Source organism: Momordica charantia, assembly GCF_013281855.1.
Source record: "Momordica charantia cultivar OHB3-1 chromosome 11 unlocalized genomic scaffold, Mcharantia_2.0 BLBB01000011.1, whole genome shotgun sequence".
In the NCBI taxonomy this organism is placed as follows: domain Eukaryota; kingdom Viridiplantae; phylum Streptophyta; class Magnoliopsida; order Cucurbitales; family Cucurbitaceae; genus Momordica; species Momordica charantia.
The window spans coordinates 12,644,849-12,667,266 of NW_028275159.1; the positions used below are offsets into that span (position 1 = coordinate 12,644,849).

General features: G+C 36.8%; 1 pseudogene; it reads left to right on the forward strand.

Annotated features, from left to right (window-relative positions):
- The first annotated feature begins 779 nt into the window (after positions 1-779).
- The window catches only part of LOC111004780 (uncharacterized), a 28,561-nt pseudogene continuing 6,922 nt past the window's right edge, over positions 780-22,418 (forward strand).

A 22,418-nucleotide genomic window follows, 5' to 3' on the forward strand; every position in this document is an offset into this window, starting at 1 on the left:
CTGTAAAATTTAATTCCCAATAACGCTACATAATAAATGTGCTAAATTTTTTTTCAGATAATTGTTAAGAAAGACCCTACAAAGACGGTTACAAACAAAGATAAGAATAAAGGACAGAATGAGAACACTACAAGTGTACTGAAGTAGCGAGACGAGGATGAAATCGAGGTATCTTCTTATTCATACGTCGTATATAACAAAACTTATACTGTACTGAACATAGTTTACTTAGTTTATAATTTTTAGTCTACTGCCATTATTTTTTTACTTACTCAAATTTTAAAATCGTTAAGGATGATATGTACCTAATGAAGGCTTCTAGGAGAAATCGAGCACTGAAATAAACCATTGCTGCAAGGGGGGAATTATGAAGAGTATTCGAACAAACCTAGGTGAAAAATAGGTTTAGGCAAACCTGTTTTGGCCATTTATTGGACTTCTCCATTAGCAAAACGTCATCTCAACTTCTCCTTCACCTAATCCAACGCCTTTGTAAACCAAGAAAGTCATCAGAATTAAACTTCTATATTGGGGGGAAGATATTAAAGTTTGGAATCAAGGAATTTGCCATAGTGACAGAGTTGAACTGTGAAGTCCGTGACAAGGAAACACCTAAACCTTGCTTTCAAGGTTAACAAGAATGCACATGAAGATGATATGGTGAAGATGACCTTGCTCTATTGTTTAGAGAGTTTTCTTTTGCCATACAAAAACTCCGTACATGTAGATATGGACCACATCCTAATGGTAGACGATGAAGAAATATTCAATAACTACCCATGGGGAGGGTAGCATTTGACTTTCTTATTGACTACATGAAAAAGGCGCCAGATAGCCGAGGGCTAACATGCGTAGGGATGGGTGGATTTATATCTGCGCTGATAGTGTGGGCGTATGAGGTGATACCTTCACTTAGTACCCCACGGAGAATTAGGTATGGCACTCTACAAATGGTCAACTGGGAAGTCGAACTACAGCCAGAGTGAAATGAATTGGCTGCAACGATTTTTGGCTCGCCAACGGTAATGTTCTAGTTACTCTTTTTTAGAATAAATTGTACTGTCAACCTGATTAAATTACTAAATACCTCACTTTTTTGTGTAGCTGGAAGTGGTGCCATTGGTGCCAACTGAAGAGGAACTGACCATGGCATATATGGTGCCATTTCTCGAAGATCAAGATGGAACAACAATGGGGGCGGTCCAAGCCCCAGAATTTGGGAGTGCAATAGGTATAAATGAGCGTTTGACTACAATTGAAAATAAGTAGGATGAAATTGTAAATACCCAGAAGGAATTTTCAGGGAAGCTTGATGGCATTATGACAAACTTAAATATGATTCTTGAACAATTGAAAACAAGTGCTGGGCTGGAGAATGACAGACTCGATAGGTTTATGATGAGAGGTGATGTGAACGTGGGAAGTGCATTCGAAACTATCTATAAGGTAAATGTAATTAGCTACTCCGTATGTTTATTACAGCCTCATCTTGATATATGAAGGTTGTAATGTTGCAGAGGACATCATCATTTACAAATGAGCTTGGGACTCTAGAAGCTCAAAAAGATAAAAAAAAAAAAAGAAAAAAAGAATGACCATCCAATTAATGATTACCACCAAGAAAAAGCCCCAGCTATGCAGAGGAAAGATGATGAAGAAGATCCTACAGGTGGACAAAGACAACCACACCTTGCAGTTATGCAGGGTATCCGAGCGAGTGCCACCCCGAGAACTGATGCAAGAATGGTTTCTGAAAAAGAAGCCAATGAGGTCATAAGATGTATTGATGAGGATAAAATTATTGAGAAGATGAAGATGACCCAACTAGGAGGGGCAGCGGTGGGAAATGTGATCTTTTGTTTTATTTAGATGTATAGACTATATAAAATGAAACGTCTACTCATGTAATCCTACCGTATGCAGGATACATCCAAACTTAGACACACTAAGCTTCCAAAGACAGCAGCTTGTAGAAGAGTAAATCATTTGCAACGAGTGAGTAATCCTATAACTATATGAAATTATTATTTAAAACTGGTTTGACATTTTAGAAATGATACGCTATAAGGATAAAAATATAGGATCAAGTACTTCCCGATGAGGCTCGACTTTCAGAAGGGAGGTTGGCACTTTAAGAGGTATTGTATACATAATTGTCCTAACTGTAAATGTAGTTAACTACATGCGCTGTCATGGTAATATGGTTTATTTGAATTTTTAGGTGAACACTAATATAAAAATGCAAAAAGAAAAAAGAAAAAAGAAAAAAGAATTATTGCCCCGTGATTCAGTAATGAAAAAGGTGGAGGGTTCCACAAAAAATATTGCTACGAGAATATGTATAAATGCAGTGAAGGGACAAAGCATTATGCAAGAGAAGACACCAAGGAGATACCATCACCCGTCGTTTGAACTCCTAAGCCAATCCCAAGGCGAGAGTGACACACTTATGCTTGAAAATTTCTAGAACATTCACTTTTGCCAGACTTGGATTATGTTTTATTTAAACTACATATGGACAGACTTTGTTTATGCTTTTTTTGGCTATTATTTTAGACTATATATGAACCAACTTTGTTTGGCTTCTATCCTAGAATTGCAAGATCAGGAAGTTGTTACTACTTGTAGCTTCCTTTATGTTTTCTTCTGAAGATGTGGTAACTACATAGATATATTGTGTATGGCCAGATAAATCCTATATCTGGTTGCATTTGATAACCATAGGCAGGATCTCTCTTATGGTAATTTTTTATGTTTTCTTTTGATCTTTTCTTTATTATTTGCTTTTTTTTCCTGTTGCTTATTTTTGACTTGCAAAATCGGGAAGTTACTACTTGTTGTAACTTATTTATGACTTATTTTGACAGTGGGGTAACTACGTACTTATATGGTGTATGGACAGTTTAATCCTATGTCTGATTGCATTTCATGACCAAATGTTGGATTCTCTCATGCTGATTTTATATGCTTCCTTTTGACCATGGAGTAACTACATATATATATATATATATATATATATTGTGTATATGGATTTTTTAATAATATTATGTTACCGAAACACAACTTATATAAGGTAATTGATTGTATGACCTTATCCGGTCCCCAAATTGGTGATGGTGTAATTGTTGACTGGAAACAACTAATAAAATAACCCTCACTATTTATTATCAAAATGATAGTAAATATTACCATTAAAGAGACAAGGAACAAAACAAATGTCAGAGTGCGTTTTTTCACTGTCTTCGATTATGTCCTTACTGACCACATCTACCATATTTTACTGTCGATCTCTTTTGAACAAGAGTAACAAGTCTCTTTTTCCGTGGCCTACCAGCAGAGCACTTTACATTTGGAGGGAGGATGTCTGTCTCATCTTGACCAACTGTTGAGACAATGTTGTAAGTCTGACCAATTGGATTCATCACCCTGGTATAATAATTGCAATGTTGGAACTTGATAGAAATCACGAACAAATGTATTTAAATCCAACCCTCTCCAACCAATAGCAAGACATGCATGTGGGCATGGGATCAAGTCTAAGTCTCATTGTCTACATGTGCATGTATGATTAAGAATATGGACTTTAAAGTGGTTGCTCTATACTTGGACTTCGAACTGATGGTCATTGACTGGGTATATCTATAAAATGACATATGCAATATATCAATAAAAAAACGCGAAGAAACAAAAAAAAAGTGGACAAAATGCTGTGGAATTAAATCTTACATCTATTGTGCAACTCTCCTTCAAGGATGCAAGTAGTACTTTCACAACCCATGGGGTGATATCTACTCATTGAAAATTAGAAAATGACATTCGTTGATAAAACCACTTCTGTAAAAGATCTCTTATACTTTCCAAAAGAGATGTAATTGGTAACTCACGAGCTTCTTTTAGGGTGGAGTTCAAACTCTCGAAAATATTTGTTGTCATGAAGGCATATTGGTTCTTCACTGAGAATGCACGAGCCCACTTATGGTAGCCTATTTCTTGAAACTCCCCTATAATAGATGGTACTATATGTTCCAATTGTCTCATATAAAATTAAAAAACATCAAATGTTTATGAGTTCGTATACTTATGAAATAATCGGTCAATAGGTTTACATCTATGTCGTTGTTTAAGGTTTTTTAACAAATGACATACATAGATACCATAGTGTATAGAACCATATACGCTGTTTACTCCCTTCTCTATGCTGTTGTGACAATCAGACACTATAAATCTTCCAGTTCTCCAAATTCTGCTTTCATATTCTGAAAAGACCATTCCAAGGATGCATCAGTCTCCGAGTCAACAGCGAAACCCAATGGGTAGATTTGGGAGTTCCCATCAAAAGTACAGGTCATCATTAGAGTGTCTTGGAATTTACTTTTTAGGGATGTGCCATCGACCGAAAACGGTGGCAAGCAGTGTTTCAATCCATCTATTGATGCTGCCAGGCTCATAAAGAAAAATTTAAACCTCCCATCACCATCAACCTCGTGGGCTGTGTACGTCCCTGCAAAAATACATAGAGTAAATACGCATATAGACTGGCTAAAGGCAGAGTAAGTAGAGGCAAGTCCGATGCCTAGATTTTTATCGATCAACCTCCCTGCAAACGACGAGATGAGTGTACGACTGTTCCAGTGACCCTCTTAGTGAGTTTACAGCCTTCTCTCTTCCACTCCAAGTCTTGTCATAACTAATATTGACTTCGTGCTTCTTCCAAATATAATCAATTATGCTTGTGGACTACAGTGCCTCCCATTGTTCATGCTTAACATTGTCTTCACACATTCGCTTATCATTGTTGTTGTTGCTTGCTTATGGTGATTACGAACAACGTCAATCGAACACGTGTGATCCTGTACAAGTTTTCTAATAATCCATAATTTACCATCACTCTTTCAACCGTTCAGACATCCATCCCCTTCGCGCTTCGCCTGCTCACTCACCAGCCTAAATGACGAGCAAAAACTCGAACGTGAGAGCAAGGGATCACCCAAGGAATGCGGCACAAGATGTACCTTGTGTGGGGGGGGGGGGGCAGTGAGCTAACCCAACATTCTACTTCTCTCAAAGGCCAGCCCATTCAACGAAGCAATCTTGGACCCTCTTGGCTGGGCTGTGCTTGGATGCACTTGTATTCCACACGCCAGCGATGAGATGAAAATCGCCCCCATTCAGTGGTTCTCGTGCCACCACAATGGCATGGCATCGAAAGAGTGACCGGAACCTGTCCCTGACCAACTCGTGATGCATTCCCATTTGAAAGAAGTAAAAAAAAAAAAAAAGAGCGATATGGAAAATGGAGAGAGAGAAGGTTGCCCTAACATTCATTACTTTCGAATGAAGAATGAAGAGTGCCCTGCCCCTGCAAGCATCTACTCCTACCAAAATGAAAAGCGCGCCATATCAAAAGGAGCGACAATACCACTTGCATGTTTCTTTGATGCACCTTACAATCAGCTGTTTTTGGTTGGATTTGACGGTTTTAAACTGGAAACTCCCTTTTAATGCAATAGCATAAAGTGCCTTCTTCAACTCTTATTTATTTTGAAAGACAGAGAATTCTTCCAACGTGAAATTAGAAGGAGCACAATCAAGGACAATAGGGTACATGAAGGTAAATTTCTTCCCCTTAAGGTAAACGGTATTCTGAGCGGCTTCTGAACTTCCACTGCCCCCGTAGATGGTGTTATATATGGGGTCAGTATCTACAACTATGCAGTAGTCGTTACACATGACATCCGACAAAAAGGATATGACCCACATCACATCCCTATCTACTGACAGCCTCATAATTATCAACTTGCTAGCACCATTTTTTTACAGTGAAAGTCATGTAATTTTTTACCATTTGAAAAATGAAGATCTCTAGAGATATATTCAGTGAATTTTTGTAGGGTGGAATCAAATGGAATTGAAACGTGCCTAGTATGTTGGGTGTGTTGCCCTAAACTTGTAGTTTGTATTTATGTAAAAACAAATGTATATTCAATAAAGTTTTATTCAATCATTTTGTTGTTGAATTCATAGCATTACATTGTCTAAATCCAATAAACTAAACATCCAAGGTTATTATAATGTAACTGGGATAGTATATATACTTGGTATATATTTGATATACCTTCGATATACAAGTGGATAATGTCCCGAGAATAACCTAAAGAGTCTATAGTATATGTATAAGGTTGGGTATCTTGTCCTTGCAACATTATGGATACGACCTACTTTGTAAATGTTACAGTCGATCCAGCTCATTCGTGTAGAGACATGGGAGTGGGGGTATCCTATACAATGAGTTTGTATAAGACCGAACCACGAAATAGCCGATCTTTAGATGTAATGTCGTTGATTAATAGATTGCTATTTCATAGGATGACCAGACAACTCATTCTCAATCCTGAGTGAGTTATGGACTCCTACCCGTGTGGGCTCGTCCTTTGATCTGTATGGGTGAGAGTGACACGAATTGCTGACTCAATATTCCTACCATTTTGAGGACGAGACCGAGTGGGGAGCTGGGAACATAACTTCACGAGATGAAATTCACTCCTCCCCGACTTTCGGAGAGTAGATGAGTGTTCTCTTAAATGTTGACTCCGGGACTTGAACAAGAGGCTCATCCTCTCACTGGCTCGAGAGGGACTTTCGGTTAATGGTCGGACCATAACTGGGTTGTTCATCAGAGGAGCGGTGGTATTTAAGGAGTAAGATGTAACACAGGGGTAAAACGACAATTTGACCCATCTGTGGTTATGAACGCTCGTAAAGGATTGACTTGTCATTAATGGTTGTATATTCGTGAACACGAAAATATTCTGCAGTGAAAAGAGTGCAACTGCGGGTCTTTAGTAGAGTGACCCATAATTAACGAATGTTAATTAACTCGGTCAATGAGTTTTGACCGATTAATCTCGTATCGTTGGAACTTCTGATCTGTAGGTCCATTAGGTCCCCCTGCTAGCTCACGACGGGTAAACAAAGATCAAGTTTTTTGGAAGAATTTGAAATGTTCAAATTGCTCGAGGGATTAAATGTATGTATATTGATACATTATAATAGATGGTTAATTCTAAATTGAAACTATATTACGAGATAAATTATTTGAATGAGATTCAAATAAAAATTACTATGAATATGATTCATTTTAAACTATAGGTTAAAAATAATGTGTACATTACAACTACAGGTTATATGAAAGAAATACTTTAGAATATGATTCTAAATAATTAAGTGTTAATTATTTATTTGATTAATATATATATATATAATTATTAATTAGATTAATAATAAATTAATTATTTATTATTTATTATTAATATAATTAATATTAAATAATATTAATATTAATATAACACACTCTCTTGCTTAATTGCAGGGGTGTGGGAGGTTAGTGATGACGTGGGATAACTCCCTACGTCATCCTTGCTGCAGTTTGCATTTCTTTTTGTTGAAACATAAAAAAAAAAAAAAGAAATCTCTCTCTAATCCCCTTTTTTTTGGCTCCCAATCTTGGCCCCCACAAGCACATTCTCGTACCCAAAAAATAGCAAGGAAGATCATTTGGTGGTGTCAATTGAGTTTGTTGAAGAATTGTTCGTTAAAGATAATACCCAATTCCCCTGTATTTTCCTTTCGTTTTGTGATTTTATTCCTCAAAATTCAAGAACAAAGATCCCTGTTTCCGCTGCGGGATTTACTTCCTGCCACAGTACTAAACCCTTGATAATTGTCGTGCTCCTCCCAACTTCCATCATGTAAAACCGTGACTAGGAATGCTTGCATTGTGTTCCCGCGTTAATTGGTTTAATTCCTCAAAAAATTTAACAAAAATGGGTGGGGATTGATGACACCTTGTGTAAGAATATTAAAGAGACACCATATTTAAGATTGCTGAAGTGGAGTTTACTAATCAATTATAATATGATCATATTTGGTAAGAAGTCCTTGGAACAAAATCAAGCCAAGAGGAGAGCACCATTGCACAATAAACGTCCATAGTGCACCCGCCTACAACATCAACAACCGGCTAACCTCCCAATGCGTCACCCCACGCTCATCTGCCAGTGCCTTCGGCAGCCCTTGCACCACACCAGCGCCCTTCACGCGCGCGTTTTCATCTTGTGAAACGCCTCACGTGCACATCCTCTCGGACATGTACCAGCGCCTGCCTACTACCTCAACTGTGTGCGCCATCCACTCGCACATGCGCATGCCCCTTGATGCGCATCAGCACATGCCCGCGCGCCTGCTCACTTCAATTGCTTGCTCGCATGCTGCCCCAGCAGTGCGCACCCTCCAGTCACCTACCTTTGCCCACGTGCATGCCTGCCCAGCACATGCCACCCGTGCCTGCGCGCTTACATGCTTCTGCCTGTCACCAGCGCCCTTGCGAGCACGCCCCTACTGCTAGCCTAAGCTGTGCCACCTGCATGCCTCATACCACACGATCCTATCGCGCGTGCCACACGGCTTGCGTGTTTGCTCTATCGCATTGCTCCAGCACCCCCAAGTGCGCCCCCGCCTGCCGCCAGTGTCCCTATTGCCTGCGCCATGCCTCGCCTACCGCCAGCACTCAAGCACGGCCCCAACTGCATAGGTGCCCTCATCGATTGATGTCGCCGGCCCCCTCTGGCACCCACCTTTGGCGCCAAAACCATTGCCTTGCCACTCACTCATGGAACATTTTAGGAAAATGCTTTCTTTATTTGTTCCAAGAACTCAAGGAATTATTTTTTTATTATTTGCTTTTTAATTTTAGCAAGTATTTTCAATTTTTTTGGAAAAAGATCTTTATTTGATTTTCCCTTAGTTTATTTGATTTTTATCAAAACTAGTTTAAGGAAAAGATTGCCTTACTTGATTAGCAAGTTGGCAATTTAAAGGAAATATCTTTCAATTATTTGTTTTATTTTATTTTTAGGTTTATTTTTGTTTTACACATTCCTTGAAAAGGTCATGGGTCTTAGCCTATAAATAGGCTTGTACCCCCATTGTTTTAGACACCTTTGATTGATATTGAATAGAAAATTGAGAGTTTTATTACCCATTGCCGTGTGCAAATCCCCCCCCCCCCCCCCCCCCCTCCAAATATTGTTTTTGGTTGAATTTAGGAATCCATATTTTTACCCTCAGAGCAAGCTTGGTTGGTTGGTCACCAAACTCGTGGAGTGTTTCCGACTTTGAGCATAGTGAGTATTCTGTCTACTCAAGGTAATCGACTGCAAAGGTAATCCGTCTAACTCTTAGCCTTTCGGGTTGAAACCATCTATATGATTGGATTCAAGTGGTTTGTGGCTAAGTCCAATACGCTTGGGTTGTCGCATATCAAATTAGTTATTTTTGTTAAAAAGAAATTAATAAAGTTTTAAAATAGTTTGAATGATATAGGTAGATTTGGTGGTTTTAAATTTTGTGACAAGATTGTAGGGATTGTGCAGATTTTGTAGTTATGATGGTTTCAATATTAAGTCAAATCATCTTGCTAGTTTGGGGAGAGATTTTAGGGATTTGGCTTGAACATTTGATTTGTCGAATGTGGGAGGCTGAAAATGTGGATGGGTAAAATGGAGAAAGACTGCAAGGACAACATGAACATGAAATGTGTAGAGGGGTAAATGGAGAATTATAAACCTCCCATAAATTTTAGGAAATTAAATTTGGCCATGAGATGCAATTTAGAAAAACTTTGCCATTTTTCATATCGGTAACCTGTGCGTAGCCATTTCTAAGGATTTCCCAACTTTAAATAATATTGAATTAATACATAAATTGTGTGTAAATGTGGAATGAAATTGTCAAGGCCCAATGGTCTTGTTGTTGGGTTTTTTTTTTGCCGGTTAATTAATTTAATTAATTAATTAATATTTTGATTATAACAAACACACTTGGTATTAATTATTTTTTGGTGTTAGAATTATTGTTATAAAACATAAATTTATTATGAGTTTCAATAATATTATATGATTTACTAATAATACATATTTTGTTTGACAACGAGTTTTAGTATTTTGAAGTGTCCACAACGAGCTCAATACGATGATTTCAACAAATTTTGAATTGCCCAAATTGGAGCTCAAGTGAAGAAATTATGGACAAAATAAGCTCAAAAGAAAAATACACAAATTGGATGATATGACAGTTGAGTCATTACAGCATGTCATTGAGAAGGCGGTCATGTGATGTAATTTGTATCGATGAAAAACAATAGAAACATGAAAAGAAATGAAATGAAAGAAAATGAATAGGAAAAAAAAAGATTAAAAAAAAGAAAAAAAATTAGATCACATGTAAAAAAAGTCAAATGAGATGACAACCCATTAATTGAAAAAAAAAAGTAAAAGAAAATAAAAAAGGAAGAGGGTTTTTTTTGTTAGTACGAGAGGTTTGGTTATTATTATTATTATTATTTATTTTATTTCAATTAAATCTCCACTCGATTTTTAACATTTAAAAAGATCTAATGGCCCAAATTCAATTTGGATTTCAAATTTCTTTCCAACTTTTTCTCCTCTATTTAAACCTATTATTCTCTCAAATTTTTACAACAATTCTCTCCCAATTTTCTGTCCAATCTCTTTATGTTTTTCTATCCAAAATTTCAATGTTCTTATAGTTTATTGTGAGAGAAATTTTTTATTTGAGAGATATTTGTACTTCCAATTGTATATTCTCTAAGCCATTTTGGGCTTTATTTTGTAAGAATTTTTCTTATAAAATTGTGATCAAAAATTTGTGTATCCACTCTTTTTAGAGAGTTTGTAAGTCTGTTCTTCAAATTTCATATTCTTTGTAAGGGTTGCTCTTGAACCTGAAAAAGACCGTTGCAACTGTTTGATCCTAAACCGTGGAAAGAATCGAGTTTATTCTTGTTCCTGGAAAAGGAACATTATACCGATTGGACTCTAAGTCGTGGAAAGAGTCGTGTTCTTAAATTTAATACCAAAGAGGAGCTTGGGGAGTGGAGTAGGCAGTTTTGCCGAACCACTATAAATTTCCGGTGTCATTTTCTCTAACTCTATTTTATTAATTTTTGCAATTAATTTTCTTTATTAGAAATTGCATGAAATTAATTATTAGAATTTATTATTCAAGTTTTGTGTGCAATATTTACAATGAAATTAATTAGGCTGCTTGAAAATTTATTTCTAATTTATGTTAAAATTATTTGTTCGTAAAAAGTTTACTTATTTGTTTAAATTGGGCACATTGTATTAAAAAGTTTATAAATTGTAATTAAACCTTATTCACCCCTCTTGGGTTGTCATACCGATACAACACTTCTCCTTTTTAATGACTAAAAGTTCAAAGACCTGCCAAGATAAGTCTAGCTCAATGGTAATTGACACCTATCTATGACCAAGAGGTCATGAGCTTGATTCCCCCACCCCCATTTGTTGTACTAAAAAAAGTTCATAAACCTATTAAACACAATATTGAAAATTTAAGGAAAAAATTTGAGAAATTGATAAAAATGATCTATTTTGTTTTCACTTTGCTCATTTAACCTACTTTTTCAAAATGAGATGAAATGACTACCACGCCTCTAACTTTTAATTGATGACCGTTGGAAATAACCTCGCCCAAGTTCGTGATAAAACCCGCCCGGGGTACATTTAATTCCACAAATTTAATTCTCACCAACCACTATATCCCTCGAATCATGTTTTATTCAACCAATTTGTACCATCATTAATACTTTTAGAGAACAAAGAGACATTATCGTGAACATTCTCTTTGCAGAATAAAAAGAAAAAGTACTTCGATTGTGAATATTCTCTTTGAAAGTTTGAAGAAAGTAGCTTCAACTGTAACTTCAATTTGAAGAGTTTGAAGGAGGTAGTACTTCTACTGTTCTTTTATATAGTTGTTTTCTTAAGATTATCACTTAATGGGCTACATCTGAGAAGCTGTTTTTTATTTGGCTCTTCGTTTAGTTTGTTTTCAAGATTTGAGACTGATTTTCTTTTGTCTCTTCGTTTTTGTACAGTTTTATTACTATCCTCGTGTGGGGTTCATGTTTTTTCTAGGCGAGGTTTATATGTATAGAAAAAGCTTGGGTGTATTTTTGTAATCCTCGACTGGAGTCAAGGAAGAAAATCTATGTTGGCCATATTCCCCGTCTGTGGTATGTAATTGAAAACACCTCGGACGGGGAATGGTGGCCCCTCTTGAAGTTTACATTTTTTTTGGGAAAATGTGGCCCCCACCAGAGGTTTACTTTTTGTTTTTTTCCTTGGTTTTTCATCTGTAATTGTTTTTTACTAGTGCTTTGTCACTTGCAGAACAGAATGCTTCGCCTATTTGTTAGCTATAGGGGTTAGTGGAATCATGTAAGAACTGTATATGAAGGTGGAGTTATGGGAGATTTGGATGTAGATGAAGGCATAACATATAAAGACCTCGTATATGAGATATTTAGGCTTACTCGAATAAATCCTAACTTGTTCAATATTCTGATACAATGTATCTACAAATTTGAGTTCCAGTACCAAATGTCGAACTGTTATATCTTTGATAATACTAGTCTTAATTTTTTTCATTAGAGTGTTCGGTGTGTTGCCCTAAACTCGTAGTTTGTAATTTTGTAAAAACAAATTTGTATTCAATAAAGTTGTGTTTTATTATTCAATAAAATTGTTTTTGAGTTTACATCATTGCATTGTCCAAATCCAATAAACTAAACATCCAAGGTTATTTTCATGTGGCCAGGACAGTATATATTTGATATACCATCGATATACAAGTGGATAATGTCCCGGGAATAACCTAAAGGGTTTGTAGTGTATAGATAAGGTTGGGTACCTTATCCTGACACACTATGAATACGACCCACATTGTAAATGTTACAAATGACTCGATCCAAGTCATTCATGTGGAGATATGCGAGTGATAGTATCCTATACAATGAGTTTGTATAAGACCTGACCGCGAAATAACCAATCTTTAGATGTAATGTCGTCGACTAATAAATTGCTATTTCAAAGGATGACCAGACTACTCATTCTCAATCCTGAGTGAGTTATCGGCTCCTGCTCGTGAGGGCTCATCCTTTGATCCGTATAGGTGAGAGTGGCTCGAGTCACAAACTCAACATTCTTACCATTTTGGAGACGAGACCAAGTGGGGAGATGCGAACATAACTACACAAGATGGAATTCACTCCTTCCTAACTTAAGGGGAGTAGATGAGTGTGCCCTTAAGTGCTGACTCAGGGACATCAACAAGGGGCCCCACCCTCTCACTTGCCTGAGAGGGACTTCGAATCATAAACAGGTTGTTTATTAGAAGACAGTGGTATTTAAGGAGCAAGATGCAACTCAGGGGTAAGACGGTAATTTGACCTAGCTAGAGTTACGAGTACTCGAGAAGGATTGACTTACCATTAATGGTCGATATACGTGGACACAAAAATATTCTATAGTAAGAAGAGTGTAGCTGTGAGTTTTTAGTGGAGTAACCCGCAATTAACGTATGTTGATTAAGGTGGTTAATGAGTTTAACCAATTAATCTCATAACATTGGAGTTTCTAATCTATATATATCCATTAGGTCTCCCCACTAGTTCGCAATGGGTAAAACAAGATCAAATTTTTTTTGAAAGAATTTGAGTTGTTCAATTTAATTGTATAAAATACAATTAACATAATGTATATAGATACAATATAATATAAAGTTAATTATGACTGACATTCATAGTTAAACTGTTTATTATGAGGGTTATATTAAAATAAGATTCAAATAATAATTAATATGAATTAGATTCATGTTAAAACTATAGGTTAAAATTAATGTGAATGAGATTCACATTAAAACTATTGGTTACGATAGAGATATACATTTGAATATGATTCAAATAAAACTTTAATTAAATATATGATTTTAATTATTATTATTAATTAATTATTAAATTACTTAATTAATTAACAATGCTTAATTTAATTTAATCAAGTATTGTTAATTAATTAACAACCTACCCCCTTGCATTTTGCAAGGAAGTGTGGAGGTTGCTTCCTCCCCACTCCTCTCCCTTTCTATAAAATGGAAGTAGTTCCATTTTGGCGGTTGTTAAATTTCTCTTAAAAGCTCTCTCTTGCAAATAAAATTCCCTCCCTTTCAAAAAGATGGTTCTCGTAAACTGATTCTTGCCTGGAGAATAGTGGGGAAGATCCTTTGGTGGTGCGAGGTTTGTCATTGTCGTTTTTTAAGAACGGTCTTCAAAGGTAGGTTTTTCTCTTATTCTTTGCATTGCTTTCTTTTTTTAGTAGTTTTTCTAAAAACAAAATCGAAGAACAAGGGTTCGTGCGCTTCCGTGTGGGATTCGATCCCTTCATAGAGGCTCTCCACATTCCTCGCATGTACCCTTGTATGTATCTACGATACCAAAGGAAAGACATGACAGTGGTAGCAACTCACATAATATTCCCTTATATCCTCAAACTGAAACATTCTCTTCATATCCATACTACGTAGGACAAAATACTCCTTCTTCTGTCCCATTGCATCCTATGCACTACCTTTACTTACTGTTCGTCATTCATCTTATGTACAAGTAATGACCCCATTGACAGACAATGTTGTCACATACAATTTAGGCGACAATGAACAACAATATTTCGGTTAGTGGGATGAAGATGAGGATGATAATTACCATGAGTATATGATGGTTGGGGATGATCTCGAGGATGAAGTTTACTCACCTATTGAGAATGAGGATGATAATGAAGTTGAGGATGAGAAAATGTTTGTGACTGTGTTCCATCATCAACACCACATGTTGTTGAAGTGCACTTTATAAGTAAGAGTGCTCCATGTCCAAGAGTTTAGGGGTGCATTCATCCTTAAAGTAGACTGTTATGACTGGTAATAATGATAACTCGGTGGATGACATTGAAATGGGCAGTGTTTTCCGATCTAAAAATAAATTATGATTTAAACTGTCCATGTTGGTGATAAAAAATTTTCTTGAGTTTCATGTTAAGAAATCTACTATGAACCGTTAAATGCACAAAAGAGGGATACAAATGGTGCTTGCGTGCAAGAATAATTAAAGGTTCGGACACCTTCCTCATCTCTAAGTTTTTCAAGAAACACAGTTGAAAACGAGAGATACTGACACATGACCATCGACAAGTTGATAGTTGGGTGGAGAGTCAGCTGATAAAATCGAACTTCGTGGAAGTTGGTTATTGTTACAAGCCTAAAGATATTATTGTTAATGATATGCAGAAGAACTACGGTGTCAATATCCAGTACGAAAAGGCATGTCGGGGCAAATAAGTTACATTGGACCTATTGATGGGATTGCCGAAAGAGTCATATACTACTTTGCATAAGTATGAAGAGACTCTGAAGGCTGTGAACCAAGGCACCGTTTTTTACATAAAATTGGAGGACAACATATATTTTAAGTACACATTCATGGCCCTAGGTTGCTCAATTAGGGGTTTTACAAGTTGCAAACGCCTGGTACTAGTGATCGACGGAGCACATTTGAAGGGAAAATACAAGGGTGTCATACTTATTGCCTCTTCAATAGACGGTGACAATCAAATCCACCCTTTTGCATTCGAGATTGTTGACAAGGAATCCAATTAGTCATGGACATGGGTTTTTAAGAAAATTAAGATTTCAATAGGGAGTGTAGATGGTTTGGTTTTTGTGTCTGACCGCTGTTAAACTATAACTAACTCCGTATCAACGGTGTTTCCTAATGCAGCGCACGTCACCGCATACATCACTAAGGGATGAAATTGAATGAGAAGTTAAAAAATCTGGGAATGCAAAAACTTTTTTATAAAGCAGCGAAGACCTCCAGGGAATCAAAGTTTTGATACTATTGGGGCCAACTTGTCAGATTCCTTGGAGTGTAGAAGTACCTTGAAGACATCGGCTTTGAGAAATGGGCATGCGCATATCAACTTGAAATAAGGTATAACCAAATGACCTCTAATATTTTCAATTCCATAAATGCAGTAGTCGTTTATGCTTGTGCTTTGCTGGTAACTGCACTATTTGAGCATTGCAGAGCTCTCCTACAAAGATGGTCTTAGGATAGGCGGACTACCGCATGTAATAGAGGACTGCGCTTGTAGACACCGTATTTGGTCCGGCTTAATTTTTGTTATTTATCTATTTATTTTTATTTTTTTTATTAAGTGGTATTTTAATTGTTTTGGTTTAAATTATCCTAAGTTTACTTTATCATAAGGTTTTAATGTAATGTTTTAATTGAATTAAGTATTAAAGTAGATTATGTATTAAAAAGAAAAGAATTTGATTTATTAAAACAAATATATATTAAAAATGAAAAGTATTTAATTTTAAATGAGTTGGTTTTTTTTATTTGATTTTTTCAAATTGGTTATGTTTCTCGTCAAAGGCCTATTACGTGGTTTTTTATCCACGTTCTTCTCCCTCCTTTTTCTCCCTTGACTCCTCCCTCTTACGGTTACTTTGGGTGGGTTGAGTGGATATTTAAGAGAGGGCAAGCACATCAGGGGAGACACACAGAGGGGAGGAAAATTCAAATCATTCACTTTTTTTTTTATCTTCTCTTCTTCGTCACCTACATCAGCAACCTCCGACCACGATCAACTTCGGCAGTGGCACAAATTAATTCCTGCAAACCCGTTCGGATAGACACCTCATCGACCCACAACATTTCGAGAATATTTAAAACTACCTAGGTAAGAAGGTGAGTTCGAAAATAGAAAAAATGAATCTTTTAACTTTAAACAGAATATTTGAAGAGAAAACGTTTTTTTTTTAAACTATATTATGAGGAATGCAAGTATTTTTTATTAAAAATAATAATAAGAAAATGTTCTTTGAAAAGAGAATTCCTTTTTAATAATTTTTTATTAAAAAAAACAAGTTTTTTAAAATGAAAGAAAATTAAAGATTTTGAAAATTAAAATTTTTATTTAAAATAGTAAGATTTGTTTTCTTCTTTCCTTTTAAGTTGATTTTTTGTTTTTAGATTTTGTTTTACGTTTTAAATAATATTTTTAAAAAGTAAGTAAAGATTTGTTATTTAAGTTTTGGAAAAAGTGAATGAGATTTTTTTTAAAATAAATTTGATTTTAAATAGGAGATCCTTTTTTTAAACGAATTTCAAATCCCTAAAATAAAAAGTTTTTTTTTTTTAAATTTTCGTTAATATTTTTTTTAATAAAAATTTTGAAGATAAAGTTTGTTGTTTAAAATGACCCTTTATAACATATCTTTGTGTATGACATAGTGGCAAAAGCATTAGGGACCCATGTTACAAGTCCAAATCTTCATGTTTACCTCAAAATGATTATTTATTTTATTTTATTTTTTTACTTTATTTCATCTTTTTTTTCATTGTTTTTTCCAACTTATCATTTTAAATAAAAGTTTTTTTTTTCTTCTTTCTAAATAAAGGATTTTCCTTTAATTTTTTTTAAACAAAATTCAAAAATAAAAAGTTTGAATTATAAAAAAGAATTTTAAGTTGCATCTTAAGGTGTTGGTACATTGGCAAGGTACTTGGGTATTAATACTCATGGCTTAAATTCGAATCCCTGTGGGCCTCAAATTAAATTTTATTTCATTTTTTAATCATTTTTAAATAATTATTTCGAAAGCTCCAATGACGGAAATTGGGACTTTCCAATATTCTCGAGGTGATAATTTGTTTTTCTAATTGTCTTTGCGCCACTCATGCTTGTTGGTTCATATTTTATCGCAAAATATGAATCAATAAATTTGGGATATTTAAAATCAAACACAAAAGTATTTTTTTCCTTTTGGACCAAATATAATAGGTTGCTAACACCTTTTCTACGCTCAAACGACTCCCGAACCAAAATTCTGTTTTCGTAGACCAAGTTTTTTTAAATAGGTGACCAATCACACCTCGTAGATGATTGGTGGCGACTCCAAACCCTAATCTCGAAAGAGACACATCAGGGGATGACGTCGGCCGCCCCGCATCGCGATGACGTTGCGACAGCTTGGCGACTCCACTAGGGACCTTTAGAGAGTCAAGCCATTATTTTTGTCATATATTATCCTACATTGTCCTATTATATTTCCTTTTTTTTCTTTCTTGTTCGCTTTGTTTCTTTTTTTTTTGTATTATTAATTTGGTTTGGCATCATATTCATCTCGCACAAATACACAAGCCTCCTACCTGGGCTTTACCTTTCAGATTAGATCGGAGACTGAGTAGTTCGACCTTTGTGAAATTTCGGTTCTCGTGCAGGCGCATGAAATTCTCCACTCAAGTTGACCATACCGCGCAAGCGTATGGAAGATTTGGGGGCCGCTTCCCTCTAGGTTGTGTAGGCATTAACTTTACACTCATTTTAGCATCAGATTTCTGCTATTTATTTATTTGTTTGTTTAGTTTGTTTCCGTTGGTGTTAATAAAGTGATTTGTTTAAAAGAGTCTCATGCATTCTCTCACTTAATAATCGTTTTTTTTACAACAATAAAAAAAAAGAGTTTCGCAACTTTCCTTTTAAATTTATTTTCTGCCAATTTTACCAAAATTGACCTAAGTCTTAAATCATTAACATTGACAGTAAATTAAAGCATGAGTTCCACTAGGGCTCCTACCTAAGAGTGGAGAGAGCAAGACCAAGAAATTGTCCGTCAATGGTCAGAGAACATGCAGCATACTCATGGTGACGCACATTTCCAGAAAATCAGTTGGATATCTTGAAACGTTTATGGGAAGGTTTAAGACCAGATAGAAAGACCCAATTCATAAAAAAAATATGGCCACATAGCGCAGCTCCTGTACGTGCGAGTAAACTTCTCAGTGTTGAGAGCATTAGTTCGACATTGGGATCCGGCCTATAGATGCTTTACTTTTAGCTCAATGGATATAACCCCAACTATCGAGGAATACCACACCCTCTTACAAATACCACTACAAGAGAAAATTGAGGTTTATTCCTATGATGATGGGTTTACGTTGAAAAGGGTAGTATCGTTGCTTGTAGGGAAGATATCTGCTGGTGAGATGGAAAAACATGTGAAAAGGAAAGGAGAAAACACATGTTTGCCGATAGAATATATCTTGAGTCTTCAGTAGAGATTCGTTAATGAAGAAATGGAGCTATCGCTATTAGCTCTGTGCTTATTCAACTTGGTTTTATTCACTAAACTCTGAATTTGCCTATGATGTTGGGTTTTGCACAAACAAAATTCAGGAGGTCGTAAAGGCGTGGAAGATGATTGTCAGAATCCAAAGTGGCAATTACTACGATAATATATTTGAAGGATACGAACAGTGGCATTCGAGTAGAGGAAAAATTGTGGTTCTCCTACCAACCGACAAGGGCAAAGGGAAGCTAGAGGCTCTCACTAGGAGAATTCTTTTTGAAATGAGCCCAAATCAATCCACTCAGCGGAAGGTTCGCATGATAGAATACGAGCTGTGAGAAGGGAATCCCACATCAGCTAAAGAAAGACTACAACTAGAGTTCAATCAAAATCTACCTCGAAGCATTGAGTTGGAATTACAGTGGCAAGAAGAGAGGTCGGTTACCAAGGGAAAGAAAACAAACCGCTAGAAGTAAAGGTTCAGGACCCCAACAGAAGAAAGTATGAAGAAAGCTCACAAGCAGCTTTGAGGGCGCGAGACAATCAAATATCACAACAAATGTCTTCTCTACAAACAGAAATCATGTCCCTTCGTGAAAAAGCCATTGTGTTAGAGGAGAAAGAAGTACAGTTAGCTCAGTATGCTCAAGAAAATCAAAGATTAAGGGAAACTGTTTAGGCGCTTTCAAGCCATCTCGATAAAACCCATAATGCTGCTGACGAGTTAATGCATGATTATGCCCATATGAAGGAACAATAAAACCAAGTGGGGTATGAATTAGATCATGTGAGGCGCGATAGCACATTGTTGCGTCATAATTCAGAACATGTGCTCATCCAAGTCAGACAGGCAGCCCGTAGGGCAGATGGTTTAGTTGAAGAGGCACGAGCTCTCACGTCTGCTATTGCCCCTACACAGCCGAATGGCAAAAGCACACTTAAGTTCTTGGGCAAACTTCAGCGAGATCTAGAGCATTGGGGACAATTTTATTGACACTCTGCTTTAATGTACTTTCAATTTCATGATTTAAGCATTGGGGTTCGAATTTGGCATAATTGTTGTTTTCTTGTAATCTTCATTTATTTATTTATCCAATTTATAATAAAGTCACGAACTTATTTATTTATGGTTTTCTTTCTCTTTCTTTCTGTCTTCTATTTTTCTAAAAAACAAAAGGGATTGTTCAAGATAGCTCGCTCACTGGCACCACATCGCACTTACCGTACCAGACACAGGGCAAGATTAATGATGGAAGATCCAAAAGCCGAGCAGGAGAAAACAAGGAAAGATATAGAGGAGTTGCGCGAAAAGTTAGATGTCATCCTCCTCGCGTTGGAAAAAGGCAAAACGGCTGCGGATCCTGCTACATCTAGCAACCCTATCCATGAGGGGCAAGAAACCCCGCCTTATCCACCTGGGTACGGTCCACCTCTTAGGCCAGTGGCAGAGGGTTTCATGCCACAATATACAACGTACAGCCTTCTGTATGACGTCGCGGTTGGTCAGTATCTGCATCCCTTTGTTAAGGGAGCTCAGCAAATCCCAACCAACATCATTTTTCGAGAGCTCGAGCAAATGATGTCACCCCCTACAGTCCTTAATCTAGGTGGTCACCCAACCAAGACAGACCCAGTCGGACAAAGTGCCCCCAGTAACCAGAAGTTCGAAGTTCTTGAGGAAAGATTAAGAGCAGTAGAGGGGACGGACGTTTTTGGCAACATCGATGCCTCACAATTATGCTTGGTGTCTGGATTAGTCATCCCTCCAAAATTCAAGGTGCCAGAGTTTGAGAAGTATGATGGTTCTTCTTGTCCTAAGAATCATCTTATAATGTACTGGAGGAAGATGGCAACGTACGTTCAAAATGACAAATTGTTGATACACTACTTTCAAGATAGTTTATCTAGTTCGACCTCTCGTTGGTACATGTAGTTAGATAGCTCTCACGTTGGCTCGTAGAAGAATCTGGTCGACTCCTTTCTAAAACAATATAAGCATAACATAGACATGGCTCCAGATCGCTTAGATTTACAGAGGATGGAGAAGAAGAGTACAGAGAGCTTTAAGGAGTATGCTCAAAGGTGTAGGGACACAGCAACTCAAGTCCAACCTCCTTTAACGGATAAGGAGCTATCTGCCATGTTCATCAATACCCTAAAACATCCTTTCTATGATCGGATGATAGGAAGCGCTTCCACAAATTTCTCTAATATTATGACCATCGGAGAAACGATCGAATACGGGGTTAAACACGGGCAAATAACCAGTACTACTGAGGAGTTATTAGCTGCAAAAAGGCAAGTCATTCCAAGAAGAAAGGTGAGGTGCAAATGGTGGGAGCAGACTGACACTCTTGGAAACAACAACCATACGGTCGGAAACCGCGATACACTCCATATTATTACCCAACACCATACGGGTATAATGAACCATTTGTGAATAATGCAACTTCAAATTACTCCCCTTATTCCTTTAAAAATTTTCGACCCCCGGCCAGTTAAAATTTCCAACCTAGGGGTCAGCAGTATAATACATTCTATACTCAAGGGCAGCAGACTAATAGAGGGGCACGTAAACAGACCCAGTTTGACCCAATCCCCATGACTTATACTGAGCTTCTGCCTCAGTTATTTCAAAATAATCAGCTGGCACCTGTACCTGTAGATCTGATCCAGCCTCCATACCCAAGATGGTATGATGCGAATGCTCGTTGTGACTATCACGCAGGAGCCATAGGACATTCAACAAAGAACTGCACTGCATTGAAATACAGAGTTCAAGCTTTGATTAGGGTAGGTTGGTTGAACTTTAAAAAAGAAAATGGGCCTGATGTAAGTAAGAATCTGCCGCCGAATCATCAGAATGTCTAAATAAATGCAATCGAATGCCAAGGGATCGAGTCGAAGAGTAAGGTTGGCGATATTACAATCCCTTTGGAGGAACTATTTGAAAATCTCTTGGGTAGTGGATATGTATCAGTGGAGTACCTATGCCCAAACCTCAAGTATAAAGAGTATGATGGAAGTCAGACGTGCCCGTTCCACGCTGGGGCAAAAGGTCACTCCCTTGAGCAATGCAACCGTTTTCAAAAGAGAGTTCAAGAGTTGTTAGACTCAAAAGTCCTTACTGTTACAAAATCTCAACTGAAGAAAAGGACAAATGTCGTGGAAGATATCTTAGTTGCTGAGGGCTCAAGTGATTCTCTTAAGCCAAAACCTCTCACCATTTTTTACTGTGAAAAGCTAGATGCACCCAGCTGCAGTCGGAAACCAATCACTATCACGGTCCCAGCTGCTTTCGAGTATAAAAGTTCCAAAGCAGTGCCTTGGAGATATGAGTGAAAGGT